The sequence below is a fragment of the Eurosta solidaginis genome, chromosome X, assembly GCF_040869045.1.
Source record: "Eurosta solidaginis isolate ZX-2024a chromosome X, ASM4086904v1, whole genome shotgun sequence".
Taxonomy (NCBI): domain Eukaryota; kingdom Metazoa; phylum Arthropoda; class Insecta; order Diptera; family Tephritidae; genus Eurosta; species Eurosta solidaginis.
The window spans coordinates 139,779,819-139,804,595 of NC_090324.1; the positions used below are offsets into that span (position 1 = coordinate 139,779,819).

General features: G+C 40.4%; 1 protein-coding gene and 1 pseudogene across 10 annotated transcripts in view; one reads left to right on the forward strand and one right to left on the reverse strand.

Annotated features, from left to right (window-relative positions):
* The window catches only part of LOC137235484 (calcium-dependent secretion activator-like), a 2,443,847-nt gene that overhangs the window by 959,391 nt on the left and 1,459,679 nt on the right, over positions 1-24,777 (reverse strand). The window lies entirely within an intron of this gene.
* On the forward strand, positions 14,290-15,489 carry LOC137234692 (coiled-coil domain-containing protein 93-like; annotated as a pseudogene).

A 24,777-nucleotide genomic window follows, 5' to 3' on the forward strand; every position in this document is an offset into this window, starting at 1 on the left:
CATATTGTAGTGATAGCATTCCATTTCGTTGAAAAATATTTAAAGGCTTCCACGTTAAAATCGGGCAGGGCTTTCAAAGGTTCGCCGACAATGAAGTGACCCGGCGTTAAAACTTCGAAGTCTTCGACTTCCGTAGGGCTCCAACAGATAGAAGTTGTAAATTATTCGTAAGTTAATAGCGTGGGGCCAAGCGTACGTTTGAGGTGGTAATTGACACGCTTAACGCCGGTTTCCTAAAAGCCACATATGTGTGGTGCACTTGGTTGATTAAAATGCCATGATGTTTGAATATCAGCAAAATTCGATGGTGTCTTTTTGTCCTTAATACATCGCTCGTATGCAGCTCGTAGCTCTTTATTAGCACCAACAAAATTAGTGCCATTATTGGAATAAACATGTTGGCAGTGACCTCTGCGATTAGTAAAAAGTTCAAATGCTGCTATAGAGATCGGTGAAGAAAGATCACTGGCCAATTCTAGGCGCATTGCTCCAGTGATTATGTATATGAATGAGCAAATATAAGCTTTAATGGTTTAGATCCTCTTTCGTGAGAAAACATTTAAATGTAGGGACCAGCGAAGTCGACTGCACTGCGAAGTGCACTGCGTAAAAAACGTGGAGTGTTCGTAACACAGCTGATTGGAATGTTATGGCTTGTTGCGACGGATTGTGGTTTAATCGTCTACAAGGAATGTAACGACGATATATTCCTCGTATAAGATTTCGCATGCCAAGACCCCAGAAGCGCCGCTGTAACACAGTTTGCATAATTTTTGGTCTAGCATGTAGTGTCATAATATGTATTTTAGCTTCAATAGCTTTTGCGAGTGATGATGTTTTGGGTAAAACTGTCCAATGTTTAACGTCGGTTGCGAGCGAGGCCCTTTCGAGACGGCCCCCACACGAACAATTCCATCGACATCCATTAAAGGCTGAAGGCGTACAAGAGTGCATCGCAAACCTATGGGTTTGTTCAATCTGAAATGAGAAATTTCTTGTTCGAAAGCGTTATGTTGAGTATACTTTACCCATACGAGCTCTGCCTCCCGAATTTCAGCGAAAGTTATTGAACCTGATATGCGCCTTTTGGGCTCCGCTGCGGAAAAACGTACGTTTTTGATGAACCGTTGTAATAGAGCAGTTATTCTCTTGAGTACGATCATATGTTCCTATGTTTTGGGCGTGATAGTTTTCGAAGAAAAGTCAGTGGTGTTTTGTAACCATTTCAAGCCATACCACCATAAGTAATGCTTAAGGAGCTGCGATGGGCTGATGCCCCACGATGCACAATATGCAGGATTGTGTTGTGACGCCACGTATCTCCAACGATATGATGGTAACGAACACTGACCAACTGCTGGGACTACTTTGCAACCACGCTAATGTAACCATTGCAATGAATGTGCAGTCAAAACTTCTCTGACCCTGACGAACTAGTTACACACCTAGATTCGTTGCACAAAGCTCCAAGCGTGTTAGCGTAGTGGTCTTTAGCATTAGTGATGCTAACTTTCGTAGCTCGCTACGGTGGTGCAACCATTCCTTGGATACGTCGGGGGAAACTGGTTCGTCCCAATCCGCTTTTGATCTCAAAATCCATTGCAGCAAAATCTGAGAACGAATCATGCATGGCGCGATTAGACCTAACGGATCGAATATTTTGCTAGAATCCGATAGTAAAACTTGTTTTGTTAGTGTACCATGCAGTTCATCCAAGTTTACGGCTATAGAAAGCGAGTCGGTATCCGTGCGCCAAATTGTACACAGGGTTCGAATGTCGTTGCCGTCAGCCAACAAGTGTAATACTTGTTTAGACGCGTGAGTTATGCGCTTTCTTAGCGTTGAACAATTTGTCGCCCATTTGCGTAGCTCGAACCCACCTTGATTTAGTACATTCCTTACGATGACCTTCTGAGGTTTGGTAAGTTCATCAATAGTATGTGAACCAGTAAGCAGGTCATCCATTCCGTTTGTGTTGGTAGCGTCCGTAGCTGCTAGTTATAATGACTTAATGGCTAAGTGCGAAGCAGAAGTAACTCTGATGTATTCTCACACCAAACTATGCGCTGATAATCGGGGTCTTGCGAAGCAATGTAAACATGTCGATACATTTATTCCACATCCGCTATGAGCCCATAGCGATGGGTATGAAATCGAACTAAAATCGAAAAGAGATCTTGCTGCACCTGCGGACCTACCATCAACTATGTACTTGGACCTACTAACTCCATGCGACCAAGCTAAAACAGCTCTTTCATGAAATCACTATACCCTTTATGAAGGTTTTTATCGATAGCAAACCTTTCTTTCCATGCGAAGTAGGGCTCGGTCTGTGGCGTTTCGAGACTCGCCGAGCAACCTCCCTCGCGAAGGTGTTCCCATGACGATATCGGCATAGTGGGTTTCGATATTTACGTGCTGGCCAGTTGTGTTGACTGCGGACACAAAGGGTTGATCGATGAAACTAGCATGTAATGAAATATGGTGACGTCGTTGGCATATACGGCATGACGTGCTGTGACTATGCCCCCGGCTAAGGCAATTCAAGCAAGCACCTTCTTTCTCTATAGCGGGTAGTTTAGACTTAGGGTCAAGTTGACTAAATTGTGAGCATGGATATATTTTATAGTCACCTTTGCAGAAGAGACATGCCGACATTTTGTTAGAATTGGATGATGCGGATTCTGGCTTCGTGTGTGTGGTTTGTAAAACATTCTTTGTTGAATGAAGTTGTGTTGCATATCCAATAAGCGAGCGCGTGTTTCGAGAAAGTCTCGAAGATTTTTGAACGATGGTAAATCGTCTACAACAAGTGATAACTCCCATTGTTTGCGGGTTTCGTACGCCAGCTTGGAAACTGTCAAGTGCACTAACCAGTTATCCCAAAACTCGACAGGACGCTTTAGCGTGCGTAAAGCTCCGACATGCTGTAAAGTAGCATTTAAACGAGCTGAAGCCATGTTTGTGAATTTATTTGATACGACGTTTGTTATGGAACGCCCCAAATGTAGTTGAAAAAATATGTAGTATGACGTGACCAATTTGCCTTTGCAAAAATTTATAACTTTTGATGTTTTTGTTGTTATAGTTGCGCCAACTAAATAAATAAAAATGTAAGGCGCGATAACCTCCGAAGAGATCTAAGGCGTCGTGCTCCTCTTGATTTTTCCCTACAAATTGGCCGGACGGGACCTACATGTTTTATGCCGACTCCGAACGGCATCTGCAAAAAAAAAAAATATGTAATTGTGATGAATATGCGGGTTTACAAATCCGCTGCGAAGGTTCAGCAAATGGTGGAGCGGATTGTGTATGCGGGTTGATATGTACAGCGTAATCTGATGATACGCTTGTTCCAATTAATTAAAATAATCCACCGAACAATATTTATATTATTCACTTAACTTTATTTAATATAATTTAAAGCAGTAGAACAATTGATCTTTTTCGCAGTATAGTGTACTGGATGAATGCGAATGCCAAAGCGGAATGCATGATAATAGCGAACGTCAAATAGCGACTAGTGTTAACATCTAGTTCTGCTCGTAAGCATTAACACTTTATTGCGTTCGCACATAAATACTTAAGTATGAATATACAAAATATGAAATATGGAATTAGAAATGAAATATATATGCTGTGCAGATTAGGCGCGACAATTCATATTAAAGCTGAATATTTACGAGAAGAATTATCTTTTTGTTTTAATTTTCACAATTGTAACATTTATATTCTGGTTTTATTTGCATAAAATTTAAATGCTCTTTAAATTTATATGTTCGTTGGTGTGGCAAGCCACTTGTGGTAAAAATGAAATACACCACAAATTATTTAGCACCAGATTCAGCGACATAGACCGACCAAAATCCGGATTACATAAAACAAAGTACTAAAGCAGCACCTATGTACATTAAACCCATGTTTGCTAAAATCACTTTTGTTCTTTTTTTCTCTTCGCGCATAGAAGTTTTTCTTTGTCGCCCTTAATTTCATTACAATTGTGTTTTTTTTTGACAAATATATTAGCTTTATTTTTCTTTCCGCCACCCAAACAAGATTCATCCAACTTTAGACTACATTTGGTCATGATCAAGGATACTAATATTCGTTTCAGATCATGACCCGTTTCGAAGCTTTATTGGCCAAGTCAGAGGGAGCCGCAAAGCGTTTCGACTTCGCCTGCCAGCTCTGCGGCAGCGATCATAATCTGAGACTCTGCTCAGAGTACAGCAAAAATCACCAGAGGAGTGGTTGCGGGCCGTGCTGCTACACAAGCACTGCCCCAACTGATTGTCGCCTTTTATCGCGTGGAGAAGTGTAGCAGCAAGTACCGATGTAAAAGATGCCATGAATAGCATCATACCACGCTTCACCTCGACGAACCACAGCAACAGGTGGAAGAAGAATAAAGGGAGGAAGAGAGAGATAGAGCAGAACCCATACCCCCAAACATTCATAGCGGGATGCGCAGTTTCCGGCCGCTGTTGCAGCACGAATAACGCGCGGTAAAGATGAAGAAACCACATCATCCAATGGAAACGTCGCTCGCGGTCCACATCGGTGGACCAAACTCGGAAGGCAGTTCTGCCTCCGCTAAAACCCTCGCTTGCCGGCACCAAATCGGCTTGCTCTTTATTTCGTCCTCGTGGAGGGCGCCGCCTCCAGATGCTCGCCATGTTACTTACTTGAGTCAATTACGGGGCGGTCTTCTCCGCCAGAAGTCCATTACACTCAAACTAATATTTTTAGTAGCGCGTTAAGTTTTTATTAAAAAAAAAGTTTACTTTGCTACACAAATATAAAATTGCACAAGTGACGTGCGTTAGGGTTAGCTGCCAAAATTACAAATGATTGCGGTGGAACATGAAAATGCCGAAACCACTCTTGCCAATCGTCATTTTCATGTTTCACCCCACACATGTATCTTATTCCCTTTTACATGCTGCCCCACAATAGCTGAGAATATATTAGGATGTGTTTTATTCTTTTTGTTTATGCTATTCACAATGACATATGTGCATCGTGAGCAATGATGTTGCCAGATGGTTTATAAAAAGATGATTTGGGGAATTTTACCGTTACATCACCCTTTTTGGGGAAAAGAAGAATTGACAAAGTGATCAGTTTTGTCACATTCTTCTTGCCTTATAAAAATTGTTGCGAACGAACGAATATGTTTACAATACATTAGGGTGTTCCTCCCCTCTTGGATTCGTTAGTTCGGAACCATTTTTTTTATGAATTGAAAAAAACTTAGAAGTTAAATACTCGAATTTTAGTTACACTTTTGATAGTTTATTAGGGGTACCTTGAATGAAACCTAGCAGTATTAATTTGAATTTAATTTAGTACGATATATTGTTTGTTGTTTTTCTCTTCTTGTAAATATTTAGTTTTTAATATATATTCAACTTAAATTTTGTCAAAGTTTTACATTTTTATTAGATATCAAATATGTCTTTTTTTGTTTTAACAATTAAGAAATGCAATTTGGTTATCGGGTATGAACAATTTTTATGAAATACGTTTTTTTTCCTTTGAATATACAAAATTTTGTGTTATTTTTTTTTTAACCGTTTTTGAGCCTTCGTGTCTGCTTAAATGCTAGTACTAAAAAATATTTTTGGATTTTTTTCCTAATCAAATTTAAGGTTTAATCAAAGTATTAAAGTAACGTTAATTTACTTTACTTAGCCGGTTTTTATGTACTACTTTTTCTTTGTTTTTAATTTCATCGAAAATAGTTACATTAGGTTCGTTAATTTTAGTTATAATAAACGGACCTTGATAAATATTTTCATGTTTATGATGTGGTTCTTTCCGTAAACGTACTTTATCTCCGATTTTGACAACTAACGGACGAGCCGTTTTATCATAAAGATTTTTGCTTTGTAACTTATTTTTATTTATTAGGTTTTGTGCCATTTTGTGCGTTTTATGCATTTTAAATTTAACTTCTTTAGCATAGTTTTCGACATTATAAATTGGGTAAATTTTTTCTTTTCTTAATTCATTAGGCAAAGTTGCCTTTTTTCCAAAAACTAACTCGAAAGGGGAAAATTCATTGTCGAAAACTGTGCTTGTGGTAGCATTGTGTAAAAATGTGAAATATTTTAAATATACATACCAGTCTGAAAAGGATTCGTTTAAATATGCACGTAAGTATTCATTGAAGACTCTATGATTACGTTCAATTGTACCAACAGTTCGTGATGGTATGCAGTTGAAAAATTATGTTTAATATTTAAAAGTTTAGTTAATTCTTCAAATAATTCATTTTTAAATTCTGTACCTAAATCTGATTTTATGGTATTCATTGTGCCGTATGTTAAAATAAATCCTTCAAAAAGTGCAGATGCTATTGTTTTTGCTGATTTATCTGGTACAGCTATTGTTACCAAATATTTTGTCATGTCACAAATCATGGTAAGTGCGAACTTGTTACCATATTTGGACTCAGGTAGGGGTCCTATTGTATCAATTACTAATATTTCAAAAGGCTTACAGGATGTTGGCGTTATAACAAGGTTTTCTTAATTTTTTGGTTTAACCTTGTTCAAAAGAGATTTGTTACAACTTTTACCATATTTTGCTTAGATCACGAGTCATGTTTTTCCAATAAAATTTTGTTCTTAGTTTTGCGCAAAGTTTTTTCATACCACAATTATCTCCTGAAATTGGGTCGTCGTGATAAATTGTCATTAACTTAAGTTTCTTGTCATTGTCTCTTACAGTCTCTACTGGATCTGTTAGAATAATTTCTAGATATTTTAAAATTTTATTTCCGTGGTCTTTTAAATTTGTAATTGAAAAATTATTGAAAAAAAATCATCTTTAGGCCATTCTATTTGCTTAATTTTTCATTTGCTGGTTTCTGATTCAAGCCTCGAAAGTAATTTCTCTAAAGTAATTATTTCGTTAACAAGTCCAAAATTAAGTAACCACTAGGGTTTTTATGTTTAATATGCGCAAAAATTTTTGATTGGTTGTTTTATTATTTTTATCGTAAGTAATTTCAAATCTTATGCGTGGTACTTTTTTTTGAAAAATTAAATGAAAATTTGTCGTAGACATGTAGAGCAAGTTGTGTTTCGTCGTTGTTTTCGTATAGTAAAGTTATATTCCGCTAATTCTAGCCTAATTCTCGAAAGTTTTGAAGAGGGGTCTTTCATGTTGAATAGGTATACTAGTGGTATATGGTCTGATTTTACAATGAAATGTGTGCCATAAACATATGGTCGAAATTGCTTTATTGCAAAGTAAATAGCTAAGAGTTCCAATTCTATAATTGGGTTTTTTCTGCTCTGCTTTATTAAATGCTTTAGAAGCGAGACAAATTGGTAAATCACTGCCTTACTCTTCTTGACTCAAAATAGAGCCACATCCAGTTGTGGAAGCATCAACGGTAATAATGAATTGTTTAGTGCTATCTGGGAGTTGTAGTAATTTTAGTGAAAAAAATGCTGCTTTCAAAGATAAAAATGACCTTTCGCACTCAACATCCCAAATGAACTCAATTCTTTTTCTATTTAATCGATTTAGAGGCGCTGCCAGAGACGCAAAATTTGGTATAAACCTTCTGTAATAGTTTGCAAACGCAACGAATCGTCGTACCGCGTCTTTATCAGTTGGTTTTGTATACTTTTTAATTGCGTTTATTTTGGAGTCATCTGTGACCTAAAAATGTAACTTCTGGTCGTAAAAAGTTGCATTTATTTGGGTTAAGTTTGAGATTGAAAGACTTACAAGTATTGAAAACTTTTGAAACACTTTTAATATGGTGTGCGTCACTACAACCTATGATGGTAATATCGTCGATGTACAAGAATGCGACATTGGGTGGTATACCCGAAAAAGCTATTGTCATCATTCGTGAGAATGAATTTGGTGCTATATTTAAACCGAATGGAAGCACTTTCCATCTGAATGCACCTCGGTCAGTGCTGAAAGAAGTAATGTCACGTCAGTCAGGATGCAAGAGGATTTAATGAAATCCCGAAAACTATCTAATGTCGAAAAATACTTTGCTCTACCGAGATTATCTAAAATATCGTCAACTCTAACTAGTAGAAATTTATCAGCAATGAGTTTTTTGTTTACTGCGCGAAAATCTACGCACATACGGTAAGCTTTTTGACATTTAGTATCCTTCTTTGGGACTACAATCAAAGGACTATTGTAATTGGAGTAACTGGGTTCAATCAAATCGTTGTCTAACAGTTTATTTACTTGGCGGTTTATTTCTTCGTGTTGAGAGTATGGCAATCGGTAGTTTTTAACATATACCGGCTCGTTGTCTGTCAATCTTAATTTTTGCTCGTAGAAGTTGTTTAAAGTCATTTTGTCCGTGTCCAGAGCGAAAATGTCGACATGAACTATGCAAAGGTCAATTAATTTACTTTGAGCATGTTCAAGAATTTGATTTTTTAAAATTGAAATCAGTTTTTTTGTACGTTTGTCTTCTGTTTCTGTCTTATTAATTGTATAATATACTGTGACTGAACTTAGTAGTGAGCAGACGTGTTTTTATTCGCTGTGCTTGTATCATATTTTTAAATGATGAATAGCTGTCTTAAGTGTACAAGTTTGTATGGTGGTGATGACCACTTAATGTGTGGCCTATGTGAAATAAAAACGCACATAAAATGCACAAAACTTAGTGCTAATATTATTAATAAATTAAAAAACAATAATAATCTGTTCTACAGGTGTGACAATTGTGTTGTTGGTTTGCCCTCTGTTATGCGGACCAAAATTGCAGAGACTCAAAAAAGTCTCAAAGCTCTCAGTAGCTTCTTCAAGTCGTTAAATAATAATGCTAATAATAAACAGAGAAACAAAAATAACTCTGCTGCTAAAGACAATGTTATTGTAACGCGGTCAAAAACAAAGGGCGTCGAACCGAACGTGAAACAACCACAAAAAGCAATAGAAAAAATGCAGTGTCAGGTGCAATCTCACTCTCTTCAACAGATGAGTGCTAGTGATTTTGATAATGCGAGCCGGAGTCTTGTTGGTGGTGAAGATGCTGCTGCTGGCGTCGCTGATATTGGGAGTGTGAATGCTGGTAGTTATTCTGCTGTAGCTGGCGCTGTTTCTGATACTGCAGAGTCTGTCGCTTCATTTCGATCTGATTCTTCTAATACCGGACATCCCAATGAGCAATTGAAAAATAGTTCCCAAAGTGATGGAATGAACAACCAAAAGGCGCGTCCAATAGTTGTTGGTAGTAACTCTAATACTAGTTTAGAAGTTAGTGTACGATTCAAATGGCTTCATCTGTCATCTTTTAAGCCATCTGTGAATGCTGAAACTATAGTTGACTATGTATCAAGAACTGCAAATATTTCGCCTTTATTAATGCGCTGCCAAAAACTTACGAAAAGGGACGTAGATGAAAAGTCCTTACGGAGTGTTAATTTTAAGCTTGAGATCTCAGCATCTAATTACAATAAGTTGCTCGATTCGTCAATTTGGCCATCGGATGTAAAAGTAAGGCCGTTTCGTTTTTTTCAAAGGACTGTGGTGCAAAAGGACAACTCATAAGTCCTCGCTCCGTCACCAATAATGACTGCTACAATTCATGTCTAATTGATGATGCCCGTTCTTTAAAGAACTCAATATCAATATATTTTCAAAACATATCAGGCATGAGAACTAAGGCCTCTGCTGTATTTGCTGCTACCTCTAGTGAAGAATACGATTTGATAGTTCTTGTTGAGACGTTGCTTACTGCGGACTTTTTTAGTAATGTGTTTTTTGATAAAAATTTGTATAATATATATCGCAAAGATCGTGATAATGTAGGTACAGGACTTTATCGAGGTGGAGGAGTGCTAATTGCTTTAAGAAAAAGCCTACAAACCTCGGAGGTTCCTCTTAATATCGCTGATACTTCTATTGATCAGCTTATAATCAGTATAAAAGGCAAAACAGAATGTCTATTTGTCAGTGTTTCTTATATACCACCAAATAGTGCAGATAGTGTTTATGAAAATCACATTAATAATATTATGCATCTTTCGAGCACTACCTTGAATTCTAAATTTTGTATTTTAGGGGATTTTAACTTAAATAAATTCGTATGGAATTATCTTCCAGGTGAGAAAACTCTCATACCTACTAATGTCAATCAAGCTAGTGAAATGTACTTAGTTGATAATTTTTATAGTTTAGAGTTAGTTCAAATCAATGATTTTGAAAATACGCTAGGTAAAATCCTCGATCTTATATTTGTTAGTAATGATCTTAATTATAATTTAATTCGTTCTCTCTGCCCGTTATCTAATACTGATAAACATCACGTACCATTGATATTGGAGATTAAGTTTTATGAATTTGGAAATATTAAACTCAATAATGAAGTTGGTTTAAATTATAGCCGATGTGATTTTGCCTTGATCAATAATTTGATTTCAAATATTGACTGGCAGTCTCTTTTTAATAATCGAAATCTTCCAGACTGCTTTGACTTATTCAAAAGTAATATCTCGGAAATAATGAATATTAATATTCCTCGTTTCCCGGCAAGGGTTTACAAGTTGCCGTGGTATACCAAAAGCTTAAAGACTCTAAAAAATTTGCGTAATAAATATCATAAACTTTTTAAAAAATCAGGAAGTCCCGAACTCAAGCAACAATATCTGAATTACGCGAAGGAGTTTAATTGTCTTGATAAGTTTCTGTACAATCGATATATTCTCAATTTCGAAAATAATATCAAATTGAATCCTAAATCGTGTTGGAATTTCATTCGCTCCAAATCGGTTTCAACAATACCGTTGTCTGTGTCTTACAAGGGCAAGAATTCATTATCGTCTAGTGATTCACCCAATTTGTTTGCAGAATTTTTTAAAGCAAACTTAGCTATTGATGATCTGTGGAATGACGACGGGGATATGTTGAATGAGATAACGTCTTGTTTCGAATTATCCTCATTAGTTCTAGATATTGATGATATTATCTTAAGTATTCAGGCGATCAAGAGCTCCAAGCAATGTGATTATCAAGAATTTTCATCTTTTTTCCTGAAGCAATGTGTAGCTTCCCTTGCAGAGCCCTTGTTGCATATTGACACGGATATTAGCATCGCTAAGTTATACCATCACTAAGGCGATGCTAAGGCCACGATAAGCATTATTTACGTCAATAATCAAATCATGTATACATATATATAAGGCAGCCGAAAGATGTCACACACAGACGCATTTACTTATACGCCTATGTATGCGCGAGAGACTGTAAACTACAAACATTCATGTCAATAATTTAATCATTATGTATCTACATAAACGAATAAATAATTGCGTCTACACATATGTACGTATACGAGCAGCGGAGCGGCAATGCACAAACACATGCATATATCTTATCTGAGTTGTCACAAGAGAGAGCAATAATTTGTGCACGTAGTTGTGGCTGGCGACTTTGTAGCCGAGACTAACTAGTAAGTTCTGGAAATCGAAGAGCCTAGAAGTATGCAGCGTAAACTATAAAAGCTGGGCAGGCGATTAGCACTCCTTCGCCCATCATATGGCCTTTTGTGCTCATCGCGCCGACGGCCATAGTGCGCATCGAATCATGCGGTCACTTACATTTGGTTCGTGCCATCATTGATACCTGCGCCACCAGCACAATAGTCGACGCAGAGCTGGTACGTGACCTACAGTTGGTGCCTCAAAGACCAGGGCAATGCACCATAATTCTGCGCGGCAAATTCGGTTCATAGACTCATGTGATCATTCAAGCCGGAATCGCCGAAAACCATTATCGCTTGAGTCGGAAATCCGATGTGGACCCAAATATTTCCGCACATTTCCAGCCGGCTGGCGGATCCTAATTTTTACCGCTCATCACCAATTGTCTGACACTCGGCGCTGATATGTACGCCGAAATGATTGTGAGCGGTACACCGACATCTAAAGTTGGCAGTCTCCTCACACAACCGACCGTATTCAGCTTGGTGGTCTCAGGAGCCTGTCAAAAATAAAATTCCTGATCCCAGCGCCTCACACGCACATACACATATGTGAATACTTAAATAAATACTGCACGGAATTTCAAAACCACGTAATTTTATTTAATAATTTCTTTTCTTTTTCCACAGGAGAACGAAACCTGAAGTCAACCATACGACGTACTGTGCTAGCAGTCCACATCTGCACATCGACGCACATCCTTGCATAGACGTACGACGACGTACATGCCGTTTTTTACTTTTTCATTGTTGCTACGACTTATATAGGCTTGCGGTCACTAAATCACAATTAATTGTACGCACGCACATTGGCACACATTTATACTTTTTTACTGCTATGAACCCACGGTGTAGCAACTTTGTTGCGAGGAAACCCGCATAGAGTGCTGTATCGAGGGCTCGTAGCCTTTTCCTGGAAGGGGCTTGTTCTCTTTTGAAGCCGTCAACCAGGAAGCATCCTACGTCCACGTAAGTAAACCAATAATATTTCAATAATTTCATTAATATTACACAGCACTTGCTGATACTTTATCCCTATTACTTGTTGTTTTAAATCTTAAAAAAGCCACCTTATTTTATTGTACTAATACGAATATTTTATTGTTTTACTTTTCGATTTTCTCGCTAACATATTTCTAAACAATAACGTGGATGCGCCGTTACCCCCACTGTCTGTTTCACCACTACGGCAATCCACTTAGAAACCACTAGCTACCTTAATACCCCATCTTTTCTAGCAGCTTTTTCGCGCTTTATAGCTAGAAGAGGATGTCCGAAAAACGTTTACTCCGACAATGGTACAAACTTTGTCAGAGTTTCAAGATCTTTGCGATCAGAATTAAAAGTCCTTCTGGCAGAAAACCGAAAAGAAACTGTCTCCAAGTATAGCAATCAAGCATTAACCTAGCATTTTATTCCTGTCGCCGGGCCATATATGGGCGGCTTGTCGGAGGTAGGAGAGCTTCAAAAGCCACTTCAAAAAGATAGCGTCTCTCCATAAATACACTTTGGAGAGGTTCCAAATACTTTTGCGCCGGACTGAGGCGTGCCTCAACTCGCACCCTATGAGCACAGGGTCGAATGACCCAATGGATCTGGATCCACTGCCTCCATGATAAACAGGTTGCAGAAGCTCAAAACACTCCACCAAACCTTCTGCCGGCGATGGAAAACCGAATATCTTTCCGAGGTTCAAAGACAATTGAAGTGGAAACATTCGAAGTAGAACATTAAGGTGAATGATCTAGTTGTCGTCCAAAAGGACAACTTATCTCCCAACGAATGGAGGATCGGTAGAGTGGTCAAGGTACACCCCGGCGAAGATAACGGATTACGTGTAGTTGACCTCAAAACCGAGAAGGGTTTGGTCAGACCACCGTTGTTCAAACAGATCCTTCTTCCTGCAGAGGCGATGGTGTGCGAAAAGCCAGAATCATCATCTTAACCATGCCATAACTCTATATTCCTATCGACTCCTCCTCATCAAGCACAAATCAACCGAACATAAACAGAAGGACGGTCGAACATTCCTGCGCGTAACCCCCCGTATCCAGTCGCATATTAACGCGAATACCTACCAAATATGGGCCCACGGTTAACTAACGAGAGCGCAGGACATCAAAACACGTGCGAGCACACGTATAAATGACCCTCTATCCTTTACTTCTCCCGAGCAAGACATCTTTTATAATAAAAACCCCCCGTCTTGTTATGGTGAGAGATTGCTGGGGGATTACTAGTTTCTGCTACACGATGGAAATGGGGACAGGGGACCCACCTGGACTAAGATGTAAATTAAGCAATCTAAATGTGGCAGAAAATCAACCGGTTGAAAAAGTTAGCAATATACCAATTATATTTAACTTCAGATAATCAGCCCACATTGGATCAGACATCCTCCAGGGACTCCGAATGTTTGGGCGCGTTAACGGTCCCAAGAGTATCCCACTCTTGTTCACCAGCAACGAGGCCAACAAAGAACCCAAACGCAGATCCACTTAAACGGTGCCGGAAGCATGAACTATCGCACGAGGATATAGGATAACTTTAGCCTTACTACACTTATTTTCAAATTCAACGGTCTTCGCTTTATTTCATGTGACGCAGGCAGTTTGTGTATCTTTGAAATGAGAGGGTTACTGACAGTTGGAGAGGAATTCTAATTAGAGAGCTACATAAAACCAAAAGTAACTGAACAAAAATTAGTGAAAATTATCAAGTTAAATTGTAGACAATTAAATTTATGTCAATATTCAAACCGTACCAAAATTAAACATTCTTATCACAAAAGTAATGCAAGTGGGCGTTCTGCGATGGCATCTAATCGTGATATATTTTACCAAACGTGAAGTTGGCTACACGTACCGATGCTCAAGGACGAGAAGCACAGATTGAGCGACGCGAAGATGTCGACGCAAAAGCAAAGGAACAGTAAACCTTCGATATGTTGACGGCTACCGGCTATTACCGGGCGCGCTTAAAAGGTTTGTCATCATTCGATATAATGGTTTGCGGTATGACTTGATGCTGTGATTATGATGTTGATGTGGATTTATTGTTCCAAGAAAACCTAACAATTGGACAAAATATTTCTCTTGTTGAAAAATTCGTATCCGTGTTGCCACAAATGAAGTGCTCTTTTCATATAGAACCACATCAAATACAGGGTTTAGAGTTTCTTAGCATGAATCCGGTTATGCAGTGGTTAGTAAGGAGATAAAGAGCATTTGACGAAAATACGAAATCCTTCAACGCATTCAAGAACTCTACAATCCCTCGCGGATCTACCAACGCAACGATACTGGTAGCGAGGACGAAAAGACACGTGTACGCATGATTTTGCTAGAGTATTGTAATACGGTGGCGGCTAGTACAAGCGCGAAGAGTGGAAGGCATGTTAGCATTCGAGCTGATGGAGGGGAAGATTAGTTTAATGTGCAGAAATTGCTTAAAAATCTTTCGTTAAAAAATGAGAGTGTGACTTTTTTACCTACGCACCGCCTTGATGCCAACGAACGGACCGCTATGCATAAACATTATACAGAATTATACAAAATGTTAACGGGGGCTAAGCAATTATCTGAGCATAGTCAAATGAAAATGTTGGAAGCATCAAAAAATTGCGTTAGAACGAAAGTACAACTTCACCTCAAAGAAAATGAAGAAATCGAAAGAATTCTGCCTACAAGACTTGGCTAATTTACAAAAAGAGATTGATGAGCTAGAGGCTTTTAACGCACAAACACCTGAAGTGTTAGAAGCTACCGTATCTAAAGAGGAAGCACAGATACCAGAGTTAAAACTACAAATAGCGGAAAAGAACCGTGGTATTGTGACCATACAACGACGTTTATATGCCATACCCTATCGTACAGAGCTAACGCAATATCAACTACGATTATCATGAGTATAATGAAATGAGTGCCAAACATATCGAAACCAAACAGTACACCACAATCTTCAATACTCTTAACGATAAGAAGAGAAATCTCAATTCGGCAAAAATAGTTTAAAAGCATTCTAGTAAAGCAACAAATTAGAAAGTATTTATATTTAATTAAATTTGAAAATTTTCTTTCATAGATTTCGATTAATGATTCTATTTTGTTTAGTTTAATGCACTCAAAATGCCACAACACTGCTGTCGAATTTAAGTGGCTTATTGGAAGCATGCAATGTTTACAAATACACTACGTGTAGACTATATCAGATAGATTACTTACCGAATTATAATGCAAAAAGATAACTTATGTATTATATAAAGACTTTAAGAAAGGTAATAATTTGAATTCCATTTTGCTACATACTCATAGATGAAGGTACCCTAATTAAAAAAAAGCTACTTAACTAACTTCCAAAGATTTCCCGAATGTATTCAATTAAATAATTGATTTGTTCCAGATCTAACTCTCGCTTTGGATTATAGTTTAACTTTTTGATAACAATTGCAAATGGCACTCTCCAGCAATCCTATCTCTCCTTTTCTGGAACATGTTGCACATTATTAAATTTGAGTCCTCTATTCTTAGAACTTGCCTGTTTTTGAACCACTAGCAACTGTAAGCACAAATCTGCATCGTCATAGCCCCAATCGCATGTTAAATTCTTATCACCGTTATCATCTATATAAAGATTTCATAATTCAGTTTTTATTTCCATTTTATCCGCATCTTGATAGCCCCAATCGCATGTTAAATCCTTATCACCGTTATCATATATATAGAGATTCCATAATTTAGTTACTATTTCCATTTGAGGGGGCTAAGATACTTGGCTTGGATATCATACGTGGTTCCAGGCTCTGAATCCGGGATAGCGGTCCCGGTCCTAGACCGGCCATAGTGACGAACTGTTACGCGTTATTAGTTATCACGTCCTGCGGAAGGGGCCCATTCTTCTACTGATAATGGCGGATCTAGAGAGGACAACTCGGTAAAACCCGCACCCCTGATTCATTGTTCCGAGCTCAGGGGAGGGAGGGCTCTGTTAAGTGTCAAGATCGGTACACAACGGTGACGAACTGGATTGTTAGGGCTTTTGATTATTGACTTTGATTTTGAACTTGATGACTTTCGGCTGGTAGGTGCGGTTTTCTGCCACCTTAGTAGGTCGGGGTGAAACCCTGCCGAAATGGCTTGTAGGCTTTTGCTGCACCTGTCCACTTCCCGTTAAAACCGTGGCTTTGCGTCAGGTCTGGCTATGAACACATTACCCACAAGGTAATGCGTCAATCCTCGCGCGGCCTCTCTGCATAGCACAGATAACCACGAGACAGTTGAAGGGCGACTACAGAATCGGCTCCGAATAGCGAGGGGGGACTATTTAGAATGGACCGACTAACAGAGATTAAAAGGAGCCCAGCGCCAGTAAGGAGGCTCTGTCGTGATGAGCTTTCCCAACGGGAGTCCTGAGGTCGAAGCCTGCCAAGAAAGATAGGCGATCGACGCTGCGTAGGAAAACTTTGGGTGATCAGCGCCTAGCCCAGAAGGTCCTGGAGCGCTACGACGGAAGAGATGCAGCTCAGATTTCTGAGAAGCATGTCCGGACGCTGGAGTGGGCCAGGAGCGTCGTAGCTGGCGTCGATCACACATCGGTGTCGAAATATGCGGGTGGTCAGCAGAGTTTTGAGGCTAGGAAGCGGCAAAGGTAGGATGAGAGGAATGGCTCAACGACCAAAAGGGCCCAGGAGGTGGAGACGCACTTGCGTTTAACGAAATCGTTAATAGAGCGGGCTCCATCGCCTTCGGTATCCTGAATAGGAGTAGGGAGGATGGGGCCATCTCCCGAGAGGAGTCGCCAGCGCCATATAAGCGGCCTATATGGTCGCCGTTATGGAGAGCCCTGGTCTGCGGCCATAAAAGGATAATTTCTTTGGTTGGGGAGGACTGGAAAGCAGCTAGACTCGAGGCCGTGGAAATGGGGGATCGCCTCCGGGGGCTCGAGTGTGGTTCCCTGCTGCACCCTCTCGGATTTGACGCGATACTGCAACCCGAACCTTCCAACGCATAACTGGAGGTTCCTCAGAGTAGAGGAAGTCGTTGGGCACGTCGGCAACTGCTGATTCTGCTAAACGCAGAGTTCACCGGTCCTCTCTCTGACATGAGGGGGGTTATTTCCTATGATCTCGGGCGTGTGGTCCTCAAGATCTACCACGCCGATTCCAGGGGAGATGACTCCTCTCCCCCATAGACTGTCCGGGAGGGGGAGGCGTCCGCAGGGGAGCCAGTACCCATGGTTGTGGCTGCTTACCCCGCTAATTCGGACAGCGAAAACACGGTTGACGTCGCGTCGATGGCGGGATCTGTCATCAGTGTTGGTCGTCTGGCTGATTGGCCAGAGGAGGAGCTCCTAGCCTCCGAGGGCGAATCATCGATGGTGGGATGCGTCATTAGTGTAAATCGTCTTTATTGTTGCGAGGAGGATCTCCTCGCCTCCGAGCGCGAATCTGTCAAGGATGGGGTGCGGAAGAATAGTGGTGTTAATAGAAATCCGTCAAATCAATCTTCAGCACTCTAAGGCGGATTCCGCAAATTTGTTGCTCTGCCTTGCAAAAGGCAGACTGGACATAGTCCTTGTCCAGGAGCCGTGGCTTAGTAGTAACGGCAGAAAGATTTCTGTATTAGGGACGGGAAAACTCAACACTTTGGTGAAGGGGGAGGAAGGTAGGCCTAGATCCTGTGTGCTTGTTAAAAAAGATATAAAAACTTTTATTCTCTCTAATTTCAGCAATGCTGACGTAACCACTGTTCCCTGTTGACCCATGGGGAAATAGCGGGACCACCACCTGCGATACTGGGCGAAATCACCGCTGGAGCAAGGCAGAGAGGTGTTGGCGTGATTATAGGAGCCGATGATAATGCCCATCATAGCATCTGGGGAAGCTCGGATACCAACAATAGAGGTGAGTCTTTATTTACTTTTATTTTAGATGAGGGACTTTTTTTATTTAATACCGGGAATGACCCGACTTTTATTACTGCGGTAAGGGAGGAAGTCCTGGACCTCACCCTGGTTAGTAGAGAACTGGAAGATCGGATATCTGGCTGGAGGGTTCTCAACGAGCACTCCTTCTCTGATCACCGTTATATTCAGTTCTCGGTGAACGAAGAACGTCCCGGTAAAACACCTTTTAGGAACAATAAAAGTACTAACTGGGACTTGTATTGTAGAAAGCTTGGAGAGATATTGCCTGCGACGCCTACCGCTAGTTCGGAGCTGCCCGAATCTAAGATTGACGTTTTGGTGGAAAACTTCACCCTGTTTGTTGAAAACTTACAGGGGAAAGGCACGTCGCCCTGGTGGTCTGATTCTCTTGAGGACCTAAGAGCGTCCAGTAGGCGGCTCTTCAACTGCATGGTCGGCGGTCGTTGGCCATGCAGAAGTGCCTGCCATTCCAATACGGGAAAGTCAAATAACCTGAGCTATAAGTTCGTTCAAGCCCTATAAGGCTCCGGGTAAGGATGGCATCATTCCTGCGCAACTTCAAAAGCCTTTGGGGATTTCCTGCCGCTCGTTGGCCATCATCTACATTAACTGCCTCAAGCTTAGCTATATCCCGAAGTCTTGGCACACGGTTAGGGTTATCTTTATTCCGAAGGCCGGCAAAAGTTCTCATGTATCACCTAAGGATTTCAGGCCAAACAGTCTCTCGTCGTTTCTTCTTAAAACGTTTGAGCGGTTGATTGACCGGTACATACGGGAAAAGATTCCACGGATGCTACTGACGGAGGCATCCCTATTTTAAAGGAAGATCGACGGAAACGGCTCTCCAGCAAATAAAGCTAATAGAGGGGTCTCTGGAACGCAAAATGTTTGTTCTGGGTGCCTTCCTAGACATCGAGGGGGCTTTTAACAATGTCTTACCGGGGGCTACCGAAAGAGCTCTGGTTGGTTTAGGAGCCGAGGCGGCTCTGGTTGAATTTATTAGCAAAGGTTCTATGCGGAAGAATTGTCGCAGCGGAGTGGGGAGGGGCCATAATTGAGAGGAACGTGTGCAGGGGCACGCCACAGGGGGTGTCTTATCTGCTCTGCTCTGGGTTGTGGTAGTCAACGAACTTCTTGTGGAGGTGGAAGCCAGTGGCTGTCGGGTGATTGCCTATGCAGATGACCTCGCTACCCTAGTCAGCGGCAAATTTCTGGGCACTCTGCGCTATATTTTGCAGGGCTACCTGAATATTGTGGCTAGGTGGCCTGAATCATGTGGACTGGCGAAAAAGGAATTGGTTTTTTTTTGAAGGAGATATAAGATGCCGGACATCAGATATCCCTCGATTGGTGGGGTAACGTTGGTATTTTCTGATAGGGTCACATAATTGGGGATTGTTTTGGACAAGAAACTGTCCTGTAGATCCAATGTGGAGGATAGGGCCAGGAAGGCCGCAGTTGTCTTGTACTGCTGTAGGGGAGCTATCGGAAGGATATGGGTATTCTCGCCAGGAGTAGTACACTGGCTTTATGAGATGGTGGTCAAACCGATTCTGTTCTATGGGGTGCTGGTCTGGTGGAAAGCACTGGACACGGCGAGCACCTCCAAAATGTTAGTGTCAGTGCATCGGACGGCGCTGATCGGTATTAGTGGCGCTCTCAGAGCAACACCTACCGTGGCACTTAATGTCATGCTGAACATCCATCTAGTTGATATTTCGGGAAAGGCGGCCGCGGCCCGGTCGTTGGTCAGGCTTCGTTATGTGAGCTTTCTGACTTCGGACACTCCAGCCTTCTTACCAGTTTCAACTTTATTCTGGACAGGACGAACTATTGTATTGTAATAATGTGAAAAGAGGAGGTTTATTGAAACGCCGATGTATAGCGTTAAAATGCGATTCTTGTTTATTAACGAAATTCATTCCTATTTATACAAAAGTTCTTATCCTACACATACATACTTACATGAATGTTTACATACTAAAAGTGCATGACTTAATAATGAATAATGGTTTGCCAGCAAATTATTGTATTGACCTACATATTGTCAATATGATCCGCGCGTAAGCTGGTTGGTATGACGAATCAATACATTGGGCGGTTTGGCAAATGCGAATGAACTCATGGTGGTTGTCTGGGTTAATATGAACGTTTGTTTGTATGTATATTTGTAACGTTAAGAGCATTCGAAGTGAAGTGATTCCACGCAACACTACAGTATGCCGATAACTGCTGTCTATACAACTTTCACACAGTCATTCCCCCGAGAGAGGAGTGGGGAAGAGGAATTATCTGGGGCAGGGGACCGGTTAACTTGTTCACGGATGGGCCGAAGTTGGACGGAAAGGTTGGTGGGGGGTCTTTTGTAGAGATAAATTTAAGCCGCAAGTTTAAGTTGGCTGATCACTGCAGTGTATTCCAAATGGAAGTTGCTGCGATTAAGGATGCGGTGGATGAAATGCTATCCAGTGCTACTACGGTTAGGGAATTTAACATCTACTCTGATAGCCAAGCGGCTATCAAGGCCTTGAGTTCAACTACAGTACGATCGAGGGTGGTCGGCGTGTGCCTGACCTCGCTTGCGATTGCATCGAAGTATTTTACAATTAAGATTATCGGGGTCCCGGGCCATAGTGATATCCCGGGTAACTGCCAAATGGATATCTTAGTCCGCATCGGCGCAACTGAACCAGATGAAGATGGCTGTAGTGATTTCGGGATTCCGCTGGCCAACTGTGGTTTGCTCCTGCATAACTCAGCCTCGAGTCAGCTCAGCAAACGTTGGGCGGACAGCACCTCTTGCAGGGTAGCAAGATCTTTCTGACCGAAAGTGGATGGCAGGAGGTCTGCCGAAATAATTGGGTTCACTAAGGCTCACCTGGCAATGGTCATTGGGGTTTTGACAGGTGTGGCATTCATTCCTTCACTCATTCATTCAGTCATTCATTCATTTGTACAAACATATATTTTGACTCATTTTAGTATGTCTTGAGATGCATTGACTCTTACATATATATTCATTCATTTGTACATACATATTCCGACACGAGCTACAACAGTTTTCGCTTCGTAACTTGAGGCTTATTCTGTTTCAATTTAACGTTGACCACAAATCTCTCCCTGCACACAATTTATTCCCACGACTCGTTTACACTTAACTTGCTCTAATCCGTTTTTGCTTATTATGCATTTCCCACAACTAATTTTATTTATGCTGAGTTGAGCTTCCCACCGAACTGAATATATATGTATATATACATTTCGCTGGCAAAGCGCCTAATTATATTTTGTACGCTTAGTATGTAAGTATGTATTATTATTAATATGTAATGTAGGTAGCTCATAAGAATTAACTAGAATAATCTATAATATAAAAATAAGTCGGGATTTCCTTCCTGACGCTATAACTCCAGAACGCACCAACCGATTTCCACGGCTTTGTATTCGTTGGAAAGGTCTCGGGCTCCGTGGACCCGGGTACCCCTAGAATATGTTGATAGAATATGGATATCAAATGAAAGCTGTTGATGAGTGCTTTAGTAGAGGGTAATTTTCATACCCCTGGGTGACCAGGGTCTCGAGATATGCACCAAAATGTGGACCCGTGTACCCCTGGAATATGTTTGTAGAGTATGGATAACAAATGAAAGCTGTTGATGAGTGCTTTAGTAGAGGGTAATTTTCATACTCCTGGGTGACTAGGGTTTCGAGATATAGGCCAAAACGTGGACCTGGGTACCCCTAGAATGTGTTTATAGGACATGGATTTCAAATGAAAGCTGTTGATGAGTGCTTTAGTAGAGGGTAATTTTCATACCTCTGGGTGACTAGGGTGTCGAGATTTAGGCCAAAACGCGGACCCGGGTACCCTTAGAATGTGTTTATAGAATATAGATTACAAATGAAAACTTTTGATGAGTGCTTTAGTAGAGGGTAATTTTCATACCCCTGGGTGACTAGGGTCTCGAGATATAGGCCAAACCGTGGGCCCCTGAACGCTTAGATAGTGTTTTTACATTATGGGTATCAAATTGAAGCTGTTGATGAGTGCTTTAGAACAGGGTAGTTGTCATAGCTATTGGTGACTAGGGTTTCGAGATATAGGCCAAAATGTGGATCAGGTTAACACTATGATGTGTTTTTACAGTATGTATATCAAATTGAAGCTGGTGATGTGTGCTTTAGTACAGGGTAAGTTTTATGGCGCTGGGTGACTAGGGTCTCGAGATATAGGCCAAAACGTGGACACGGATACACCTAGAATGTGTTTTTACATTATGGGTATCAAATTGAAGCTGCTGCTGTATGCTTTAGTACAGAGTAAGTTTAACACCTTTGGGTGACTAGGGCCTCGAGATATAGGCCAAAACATGGACCCGGATACCCCTTGAATGTTTTTTTACATTATGGGCATCAAATTGAAGCTGTTTCTGTATGCTTTAGTACAGAGTAAGTTTTACACCTCTGGGAGACTAGGGTCTCGAGATATAGGCCAAAACATGGACCCGGATACCCCTAGAATGTGTGTGTAATATGGATATCAAATAAAATCTGTTGCTGAGAGCTTTAAAGTAATTTTCATTGTGATATCCGATTTAGTCACATCAACCTGGCAAAACTGATAAATATGCATGCGAAGCTGAAATAAAGACATGAATTAATAATACCCACATACCTATTTGGAAAGATATGAAGAAGAATGAGAAAAACTTGAGAGAAGAGAAAATTGAGAAGGAGACTGAGAAAGATATAGAATGAGACGACGATGGAGATATATGACGAGAAAAATACTGAGGGTGGAGTGAATACAAAGATTAGGAAAATGTGTAGAGGGGCGAGGGCAGATTTAGACGGAAAAAGCTTATTAAAATGTATGCAGATAGACCAAATTTAGGGAAGAACAACGTCTGCCGGGTCTGCTAGTTTTGTATATATATTAATATAACTTCGCTAATAAAGAAAATTATTGGTTTGACGCCAAGACGCAACAAAGTCTTTTCTTTTTATATATTATACGGGGCACTGTCAAATGGGTACCCATGCGGTACGTCTCAATATACTGGAAACTCCATCCTGCTGCGGCTGTATGGAGGATAATGAGTTGGAATCACTAAATAACTTAATGCTTGAATGCCCAGCTTTTACTAGAACTAGGCTAAAGTACTTCGGTCGCGACTCACTTGGACCTCCCGAGGATTTATCCAAGGTTAAGATCGGTATCATTCGGAAGTTCATAGTTGCTACCCAACGATTCTCTAAGTAGTTATATCAACGTCACCGTTATTTTATTGTATGTGGTATCACAACGGACCTTCATGTTGTCCAAGTGGGCTTCCCTTATGAGGGCAACTGCCATCTAACCTAAGCTATCCATGTCCATTTGAACTATGACCACAGCTCCGTTAGCGCTGGTAGCCCTTACCTTAGCAATTGTCCAAAGCGATGTACGCTTTAAACGTTCATCCAAATAAGTGACTTTTTCACCAATAGGCGCCTTCCCTAGTGATAAATTGCAACGGCACTCCATAGAGCCAATTTGGAGCTCTGCATCTGTGAGTTCGTTTATGATAATTTGCATCCCTACTTGTTCATAGATGGACCAAAACGTAACACATCGTTTGAATTTGCAGGCGAAAGACTTTGCTGTATATTGCCCTCTAACGCTAGACGATGGCATGTGTGTAGCTTGTCTCCAGTGGTGTGCCATTCGATAGTTTTTAGTTTGCCAGAGGACTTTGCAAATAACTTTGCATTCACACAAACTATCCTGTAAAAGTGGTCGCCGGAGGAACAAGCATGCGTGGCGCAGAGTCGAGAAAAGTCTTATGTATTGAGGACTTATATTGCAACAAATTTTCAGGAAAGAGTCCTTGTAATAATGAGTCACTAAATGAACTAAATAGAATAAGAAATAATAGGCAATTAAATAAAGCCTAAAAACTTGAAAATAAAATAATTACAAAAAAAAATTTAGTTAAACGGTTTTATTGAAAACAAAACTTACATGAAGTAATTATAATACTAAAAGCTAGAAAATATTTAGGTAGGTCCTAGGTACTAGTCATCACACTCCTCATCAATCTAGGGCGTTGATCAGACAATTAAATAAAAGCGTTGGACGCGTCAAATTTTTATTGATAGTAATAAATAAGACCAAATGAACTTTAATCAGGTTATGCTACGCTTCACATTTTTAGAAATTTCACGCGCCCAACGCTTTTATTTAATTGTCTGACCAACGCCCTAGATTGTTGAGGAGTGTGATGACTAGTACCTAGGACCTACCTAATTATTTGCTAGCTTTTAGTATTATTATTACTTCATGTAAGTATTGTTTTCAATAAAACCGTTTAACTTAAACATTTTTTTTAAATTAT